This window comes from Bactrocera latifrons, unplaced genomic scaffold, assembly GCF_001853355.1.
Source record: "Bactrocera latifrons isolate USDA-ARS-PBARC rearing strain unplaced genomic scaffold, ASM185335v1 scaffold_237, whole genome shotgun sequence".
NCBI lineage: Eukaryota > Metazoa > Arthropoda > Insecta > Diptera > Tephritidae > Bactrocera > Bactrocera latifrons.
Genome location: NW_017535930.1, coordinates 307,440 through 318,093, shown reverse-complemented (window position 1 = coordinate 318,093; position 10,654 = coordinate 307,440). Strand labels below are relative to the sequence as shown.

The 10,654-nt window shown below is 35.8% G+C and overlaps 1 protein-coding gene across 6 annotated transcripts in view; it reads left to right on the top strand.

The window, feature by feature from the left end:
• The window catches only part of LOC108969012 (kinesin-like protein unc-104), a 98,344-nt gene that overhangs the window by 25,434 nt on the left and 62,256 nt on the right, over nucleotides 1-10,654 (top strand). The window lies entirely within an intron of this gene.

Below are 10,654 nucleotides of genomic sequence, written 5' to 3'. Positions count from 1 at the left end.
CTACAATCTCCGAAGAAATTGTTTCGATCGGATTACTATGGCATATAGCTGCCATACAAACTGATCGGTCAAACTCAAGTTTTTGTGGAGAAAACTTTTTTGTTTGAACCGATATCTTTACAAAATTTGGCACAAATTATTTTTGAAAACAACACTTTAATCTCCGAAGAAATTGTTCAGATCGGACTACTATAGCATATAGCTGCCATACAAAGTGATCGGTCAAAATCAAGTTTTGGTAGTGAAACTTTTCGTCTTCTGAAAGATATTATGGCGTGGATGGGGACTATTAAATTAAGCTACGATTTCCTTAAACACTACCGCAACAAAAACCAAACGAGACCTTAACTAGAGTTTATGACCCAAAGTAAATATATACGAGTACATATAGCAGATATACTCCCCTTTTGCATTGCAAACATATTTCCCTAGTTCTATAAACCATATTATTCCTCCTCTAGATTGCATATTAGAAACAAACCATGAAAAAGTAAAGTACGTGTACTACACATATCACAACATCCGAAAGCGTGGAGAAGGAAATGAAAGGAACTTTCAAGGCAGGCCGTGTACATCGTCAATGATTTGTATGTGAGTCTATTGTGTTAACTTGAACACCAATGTGTGATTATACTTAAACATACAATTTGCTGTTTTTAATAGATTTGTATGTTGTTGGAAAATGTTAGTGCGCTCTCTCAGCGACTTCTTGGCACCAAAAAGTTGAATTAAAACTACAACAGAAACACTCACACAATTACACAGGAAAGCAGATGGAAAACAAACACGAATAATAATAATAATAATATTCGTAACCAACTATATGCTGACAAACATGTAAACGATTACAAAATGCTATACTTATTTTAGATATGGATATATAGAAAATGTTCTACAGTGGGTTGAAGCTGATGCATGTTTGTGTAAAATGAAATGTTTTTGACTTTTGTAATATTTTTAATGCTTTAGTCATATTTTAGCGATGTTAGTGTGAGCACCGAAGCCATCATACGCTTCACAAATAAAGAAGTGTCCGTACCAGAACTTGACCTTGATCGTTCAGTTTGTATGGCAGCTATACCATATATTATTTCAATTTGAAAATTTTTTTCAGATATTACAACTTTCCTTTAGGCAATAATTTGTGCCAACTTTGGTGAAGTTACCTTGTCAAATAAAAAAAGTTTTCCATACAAGCACTTGATTCACGTTCAGTTTGTACGGCAGCAATTAGTTATAGTAGTTCGATCTGAACAATTTTATCGGAGATTGCATATTTCCTTACGAAAATAATACATGCTGAGTTTGGTGAACATATCCCTTCAAATCCAAAAGTTTTCCATACAAGCGCTTGATTTCGAAGGGTCAGTTTGTACGGCAGCTATAAGCTATAGTAGTTCGATTTGAACAATTTCTTAGGAGATTACATCGTTACTTTAGAGAGTAATCTATGCCAAATTTCATGAAAATATTTCCTCAAAAGAAAAAATTTTCCATACAAGCACTTGATTCTGAACGTTCAGTTTGTGCGGCAGCTATATGCTACAGTTGCTCGATCTGAACAATTTCTTCGGAAATTACGAAATTCCTTACGAAAATAATACATGCTGAATTTGGTGAACATACCTCTTTAAATCCAAAAGTTTTCCATACAAGCACTTGATTCCGAACGTTCAGTTTGTGCGGCAGCTATATGCTACAGTTGCTCGATCTGAACAATTTCTTCGGAGATTACATATTTTCCTTGGGCAATAATCCRTATTAAATTTAGTGAAGATTTCGCCTCAAATAAAAAAAGTTAAAGAAATCATTTACCTTGATCTATCAYCCCTAACTGCTCACCCTGTATGAAAATTTCTGCAATAATAACATTCTGCGAAACACAGTCTCAACCGGAATAAAATATTCATAGAACTCTTAACTTTTAGTCTCGCTACACTGACTGATATATAGCATACACTCACTGCTTCATTACAGCCTTTTAGGCGCATAAGCAAATTTACAAGTAGAAAGCAAAATAGAAATATAATAAAATATCCGCTTTTGTTGCCGTCATTTCACTACATTTCCTTAAACTCGCATGCTCCTGATGTTGCTTGCATATATATGCTCTATACATATATATTTGTCGCATGTATGTAAGCATAAAAGTAAATATATGTATTATGTATATATCGTATATGCATATGWGTGTTGTCACAGGATGAATCATCGCGTAAAAACAGCAACAAATATGCAGGCAAAATTACTCTGCCCTCACCAACACGAATCCAATGCTGGTAYATTCGTGTGTCACATTCGTTAAACTTCGTTTATTAACGGCAATGGCTGGAATATAGGCGCCTGCTACGCCTTTCCTTCTACTTAATTTACATGATTTTCAAATTGCTTTCGGCTATACAATGAGCGTATGCTTGAGTGGCGGCTAGTGAGTGCTTTTCAGCGCCTGACAGGGCGTATGAGTAACCTTTTACTTATGAAGTACACAGCGCAATGTTCGTCAAAAGACAACTGTTGTGCTCTTGGATGAGCTGTGGTGTAGTAGGACAGCTGTTGGCAGAAAATTTCATTGAGAGCGGGAGCAAACTTTTTACTCTCAGCGCGGCGCGTAGGTGCTGTGCTCTATAATGTGCTCTCACTGAGTTGTATTGGAATGGAAGCAGGATTTTTGAATGTCCTGCCATAGATAGAAATATTGTTGTTGTTGTTGTAATGGTAATATGCCGCATGAGTCATCCATTCAACGGCATACACAAATACATAAATATAGGTACATATATACATATCTACCAATAAGAGCATTTYAGTCTTAGGCTCATATGTATGCATATAATACCTTCGCTTGTCCTGTAGATGTTGAAAAAAAAAGATATACATATATACATACGTATGTATGTCATATCCACAAACGCCAATGTAGCACAAAAGTCGCAGCGCATTGTGCCACAGCCGCGTTGTTGTAATAATAAAATTACTTATACGACAAAGTGGATTTTGTATTTTAAAAATTATGCTCAAATTGTATTCAAGTATGCACGACGGCAAGTGCGGCGTGTGTTTCAAGTGCGCGTGCACTGAAGTATGCAACTTTATATACAAAATATTTACATATTTATATACATAAGTATATTCCTTTATAAATATATATGTTTGTATGTATATATGCTCATTTGTTTTGTTGCGCACATGTGTGTCTACTTATTATTTATTTTTGTGTGCAATTTGTTTTATTTTTGCTTTGTGTGTCATCCTATTTGCCAGACTTTCCGGCTTGGAACGGAAGATTTATCACCACTTGTTGTTGTAACAATTGTTAATTTCAATATGAAAACAGGCAAACGCGCATATTTATATAATTAGTATCCACCTGCTGGTAATTTTTTCTTTCAGCAGCATTTTTTATGCCCCACACATCATAAGTGCTGCGGGTAATATTTTGGTATTGCGGAGTTTGTAGCGTTGACTTGGAAATTAAGTTATACMACATTTTGTGGAAATATCTAGGGAAATAAAAATATTTTTCATAKCAGTAATAAATTTTTTACGTTCCATTTGTATGRCAGCAATATCATATAGTAGTCCGATCTAGAAATTTTTTTCAGATATTATAGCTATACCTTAAACAATATTATGTGCTGAATTTCGTGTGGATATCTTAACAAATAAGAAAGTTTTTCATATTAGAACTTAGTTTCGAGCGTTCAGTTTGTATGRCAGCTRTATCATATAGTAATCCGWTATARWWWYTTYMKWYAKWKWWKSTAKSTATGTCCTAGCTAATGACATATGCCGAMTTTCGWGAAGATAACTTTACAAATGAAAAAGTTTTCCTAGCAGAAYTAARTTTTGATCATTCACTTTGTATGGCAGCTATACGGATATGATATCGTAGTCTGATCAAGAAAATTTCTTCGGATATTGTAGCCATATCTAAACAAATATTATGTAACGAATTTCGTGAAGATATCTCGATAAATCAAAAAGTTTTCCTACAATAAATTATTTTTTAACGTTCAGTTTGTATGGCAGCAATACCATATAGTGGCCAGATCTAGAGGATTTTTTCGGATATTATGTCCACGCCTTAAACCATAGTATTTGCCGAATTTCGTGCAGATATCTTGGCAAAGAAAAGAAATTGCATACCAGAGCTTAATTTTGATAATTCAGTTTGTATGGCAGCTATAACATATAGTAGTCCGATCTAGAAATTTTCTTCGGTTATTGCAGCCACGTTTCAAGGAAGAATATATGTCAAATTKCGTAAAGAAAACCTGACAAATTCAAAAGTTTTTCATACAAGAACTTAATTTTTAACGTTCTCTTTGTATGACAGCTATATGCTATAGTGGTTTGATCTAAAAAAAAAACTCTTCAGAGGCAATAACTTATACTAAATTTCGTGATTATATCTCGTCAGATGAAAAAATTTTTCATACAAGCACTTGAATATGATCGTTTAGTTTATATGACAGCTACATATATGCTATAATGGTTCCGATAAATAAGCAACTACTTGGAGAGAAACAGACGCGTGCAAAATTTCTGATCAATATCTCATAAACTGGGGCACTAGTTCGCGTATATACAGACGTAAATGGCGAAATCGACTCAGCTCGTCCCGCTCATCAGTGACATATATACATTGTGAAAAGTACCCGGAAATTGTAAATATATATATATATATATTCTTTACAAGTTCTTCGGCTGAGCCTTACACAGTCGAAGAACTTCTCAAGAATGAATTTGCTTCGTGGCAAATTTAATGTCTTATATATAAATTTTTAATTATTTCTTTCCTAAGTACCCTTACCACAGTAGTTCTCAACAAGTGTATTAAATTTGGGAAATATAAGCAGTTTAAAGCTTTTTGACTAAAAATTTAAAATAAATGTTCCATTACTTGCTATTCGCAGCATGTTTCTGAGAAGTTAGAGTTCCAAGGTAAAAAGCAGACTTTTTATGCGAATTTATTTCTTAAATATAGATTAAGTAATTTTACGAACTAAAAAAGTGATGTGCTCAATAATGTACAAAAGGTCCGAATAAAAAAAACTATGTTTAGGAAATAAATTCCAAAAGTCTTTTTTATTACCTTGAAACCCTAATCCCTTCCTTAMATTTTAGAGGTTTAGATRGAAGCTGAGTTCTTTCTASTYATGAAAAATAGTGTACATATATTCCACATATTTTTCGTATCGTATTCAAAATAATATTTTACACTTCGTTTTGAAAAAACAAAAAAATAGAACAAATAAAAAATAAAAAAAAAATTTGAACCACTTTGTTCAATCCGTTTCATCTCATAATAAAATTGTATTCCTTCCTAATACTGTATGCGGCCGAACATTATGGTTATAACAAATTTTACGTTTTTCTGGTTTTATTACCTTTCAAGCAGCAAATTATTATGTTCTGGTACATACATACATACAAACTTTAATATGTATGAATTTATAGCTGGGCCGGTGCATGTGTCGTAGAAGGGGATGTCCGTTGCGGAAAATTAATTGCGCAAGATATTAAATGGCAACACAGTTCTTTTTTTTTTTACCAGAGAATTCAAATTAGTTGTCATGGTTAAATATTTTTATACTCTTGCAACATGTTGCTAGAGAGTATAATAGTTTTGTTCACCTAATAGTTGTATTTCCTGCTTCTTCTCTACTGGCGTAGACACCGCTTACGCGGTCATAGCCGAGTTAATAATAGCGCTTCAGTCGTTTCTTCTTTTCGCCAAGATTTATCGCATGATGAATAACTATTCAGTTGATAGTCTTTTAGACCTTAAGCCACACTGATAAGCTTAAATCAGTTTGTTGCCAGTTGGCTTTAATCTTTCACACAATCCGCTCTATAGAACCTTGTAAGCGATGTTGAGGACGCTTATCCCACGGTAGTTGGCGCAGATTGTGGGGTCTCCTTTTTTGCAGATTGGGCAAAGCACACTTAAATTTCAATCGTCCAGCAAGCTTTCGTCCGACCATATTCTACRAAGAAGATGCTGCATGCGCCTTGTCAGTTCTTCACCGCCGTGTGTGAATAGCTCCGTTGGCAATATATCGGCCCCCGCCGCTTTGTTGTTCTTCAGACGGGTAATTGCTATTCGAACTTCTTCATGGTCGGACAAAGGAACGTTTGCTCCATCGTCATCGATTGGAGAATCGATAACCTTGTCTGCTTTCTCTTCACCGTGATGGCACTCCGCATCGTAGCAGCTGTTCTTTTKCCTTTTCCGAAAGCCAATAGTTTGGTTTGTGCCTCATAGTTAGTAGTGTCTCATAGTTCCCTTATACCGATAAGTGCTTTCAGAGAAGAAATCGTTTGGATGTCTATTGTGATTGCAGCCAGTTTCTAGACGTCGAACTTTCCTTGTGTTTGCTGGCGTGCGTTTTTTGCTGCACAGAGGAGGGTGCGTATCTTGGCTGCAACTAGAAGATAATGGTTCGAGTCAATGTTAGARCGTYCAAAACACKAATGTCTTTCGKCTATCACAACATGATGGATCTAGTTTATGGCTTTTCGATCYGGAGACAGCCAGGTASCTKCCTTRGGGAGSGAAGTTTCCCCCTTTCACTTTAGCTCGCTCTCAAATGTATGGTTTTTGGCTACTCAGAGCATACTTGGTCTAAGACCGRAAGTGGGRAGCTRTTCGAGTCATATGTAAAATAATAATTTCTACCCACTSCAAAGTAAATGGCGCTCAGAGAACTTTTCTCCTTTTGTTTTTAAATTCAAAATATTTATCTTAAATTTTATTCATTAATAATATTTTTTTCTTACTTTTTTTATGTCACATTTTAAGCTTTATACTTCTAGTCTTTATTAATTAGCATTTGTTAAATACTATGAGTTGTAAAATCAATACTCATTATTCCTTCCTTCATCATATAAAATTCCAAACTTTTTGTTCTCTTTCCCTTGCTTTTTATGATTTCCAACAACTGCCCTCCAACGTTAACGGTAATACGCAATATTTACGCTTTTTATTATATTCTGGAAAACAGCTAAACAGCATTTTTGCCAAACAAACACGCAAATCCACTTTCACGCACGCAATATGGTATGCCAGCCTGCCGTTGCAATATGTCAGCTACACACACAAATACACACACACACTCGTACGCATACATGCAATTAATATGCTGTAGGTACATATTACCGTTATAAATATAGTCTACAAGTGGCATATGCTAAGGCGAGAGCGAGTTGTGGTGGAGTGTCTTAGGTATTTTTGAAGTATTAGTGGCAGCAGCACACATACACACACACACTCGCACACGCAYAACTACATACACATTTYGCAGCTCACATAATAGAAATTTAATACGACTGCATACGAATTTTAACGATGACGAACGTCGTCATCTTTATTATAGTTATGAGTATTCTTGTTGTTGCCGTCGACGCTGTTATGAATGGCAGCACAAAGCTTTAAAGCTTTATGAGATATGTACATATGTGTGTAGCTGAGATATGTGTTTAGCTGCGTGTGTGCATGTGTACATTTAAATATATAATGCATACATGCATAGTTATATAATATATTTTCAATTATAACGCCATAAATTTTAATATTGTTTCTAAATTTAGCCAAAGAAGTTTATATGTATATATTTGAGCTTAAAAGCACTCAAAAGGTAAATAACTCATAATCTTGAATTTGAGCGTAAATATTTTTCACTTTCTCGCTGCAAAAAAGTAATTCTTCTATCGAGGTTTTTTTTATTCTTTTATAGTTTGTTTTTCAAATACAGYTTTGAAAGCTTACGAAAGCTTTAGACTCTACAACCGTTATTTTTGCAGTGACTTAGCGAGCTCTGCAGCTAAAAAGAGTTCTTAAATTTAAATTTTTTGTGAATTCTGCAACAAGACTTGTTGAAAAACTGTTTCTTGCTTAGTTTCTTCTATTTAATTAGAATATACCAATTATTTTATGAAAAGCTTTCAAAAAACTCCACACCAAATAGTTAGCTTTTCGAACTGACGGGACGGGATAAACTTTGAGTTCAAAGTGGATAATGAAATTCTATAAAATATGAAAATTTTTATCCGGACTTGACAATCTTCTCGCTCTCAGCTTTCGAATTCATTGTAGTAAGAGTCAACTACCGGCTTAAGAGCTTTTGATACAAATTAGACTAATCAGCGGTTGTCCTGAGTTCAACTTTTACTACCTTTTAAATTCTTACCGTCAAGCAAGYGGATAGTAGAGCCAATGGGACTGGTAGTGAACGAGGGCAACAGCAAGTATCTTCTGTCWTCAAATAGTCGTCGCATTCTCGACTTGGCTCCCACGTCACTGTTGACAACGTCCGGTGTGTTTAACGTGAGTATCTGCTGACCACAGTCTTACTCCACGGCGCTCAAAAGCACAGCGAATGAAATCAATGCGTTGATCAACGTCCTGAAAATGGCAGGCTTTTTCAGTACGAATTGGCARTGTGGAAAGGACACARTAACCACCATTTTAGGGTGCGAGGACCTTCTAAAACCCCAGTCAGACTTTAGGTCCGGCACCCAGTTGCAATGCAACTCCAAATTGAACTGACAAGTCGTCTATCCGCATTTGGGCATTAACCATAACCACCATGATATTCCCCCAGGGGCCAGTCCACATGAGCACTCCTCCTCGTGGTACCAGTATTAAGTCTCCGGTCAGACCTCGTAGCCGAACCTACTACCAGTTGAGCTTCCATATTGCTCTGGACTGGTGACTAGAGGCTGGACCCCATACGCACACACCATTAACACAAGAAGCTAATTCACAACGCTARCATCTAAACGTCCAACAGTTTAGCTAATCACCATTGCACTCAGATCCCTAATGCACCCAATCCTCTACAGGTATGTAATTATTTCTCTGAAAAGTGCAATAGAAACTGATTTCATACAATCTTTGAGAGTGAGTCTACAAATTCGAGCTGATCGCCACTAGCTAGATTTACGAAGTCTGGAAAATGATAAACTAAATCTTCATGGAACATGAATGCCTATTGGAAAGTGTCCAGTTAGAGCACCTACGGTTGCGGCAAAATGAACTTTGCTGAGGGCAAGTGGTTCCGCAGATCTCCTGCGTTCCACCTAGGCCAGAAATTTCTCGCAGTCGTATAGCATTAAATCTTCGAGGTTCATTGGTCCAGTGCTAGAACGCAAGACACCAATGGACATCCAATTCGGTTCCACCCCGATGTCTACGGGTCAAGGGTGTTCGCTCTGGTTAGGTCATYAGCTTTGCAATTGCTAGCGATTCCGTTGTGATAAACGAGCATGATATATCAAGTACCAAAACGAACATGATATATCAAGTTTGTCCAAACCAAACCGAAATAAAAGACTTTCGTACGACTGAGAACTAGACTACTTGTCTCGGAGATTGTACATACAATTTCAAAGWTGGTTGTCGAAAATATTGAMATTTTTTTMAAAAGGTTCSTTGGCAAATACCTAAAATTGCGAAGAAACCCCGCACTAGCACCCAACAACCATAATCCAACCCACGCAAATATTTAATAATACATACATAATTAAAATTGCCACTGGAAATATAATTGAAATTCACCGTTATGCGCGCACATTGAAAGTATTTAGAAGTATTTAAAGTGCTGACAGTTATGTGAGCAATGCGCCGACGGCAGCAAGTTCATTTCACACTCGTACCGACGACGTTTGAGGCGCTTGTCCTTGAACGCTACTCAAGCGCACAGACCAGCATTGCCAACTGCGCCCACGGCGAATTTCTCAACACCAATTTTTGATTTGTGCACTCTTTTAATGCTTTCATACACCCCACGACTGCTAATGCTGTGTGCTACCCTCGACCCAAATTACGTGCCCCTCTCACGCTCGCAGCCTCTCGTTTGGACGTCATTTGCTCTATGCAAATTTTTGCATTTAAATAGAATTTCCGCTAAATTCGCCGGCAGCCATTTTTGTCGCTAAATTTTAATGATTTTGAATGTGATTTTTTATATTTGTTTTTGCTGTTTTTTTTGTAGTTGGTTTCATTCGCTTAACGACAATTTATTGAAGTGCTGCTGTAATGGACGCATAATGAAATGCAATTGACCCGAGCTACCGCTAAGCTGTGTAAGTGTGGAGTCGCAAATTTTTATATGTGTTTGTGCATTGTAGTGCAGTGTCGGTGTGTTGGTATTGCCACAGGAGCAAACTAAACAAAATAATGGCGTTTACAAATTTCCTTGAAAGTACAGTATTCACTGCTTAATTATACCTGCAATGGCCATATTTTTTCAAAACTTTGAAACCTTTGCTAATAAGAATCTATTTAAGTCAATTAACATAATTTAACCGAATTAATTATATGATATTCTTTAAGATTATAAATTGTTAATAGGTGGCAAAACTTCATTTAAAAAATATTATTGTAAGCTTTCTGTAACTGTTACAGTTTAATGCGCTGTATTGCAATATTTTTCATATTCTTTCATTTTTCAAAAAAGTTTAATATGTAGATGGTAACATCTTAAAAAATTATTTTATAATTAGCTTATTGTAATCGTTTAAGTTTGATGCACTACCCTGAAATATTTTTTTCATATCCTTTCCTTTTTTAAAATGTTCAGTAGGTGGCAACCCTCAATTACAATATTTTATTGTAAGCTTTCTCTAACCGTTTCAGTTTGATGCGCTG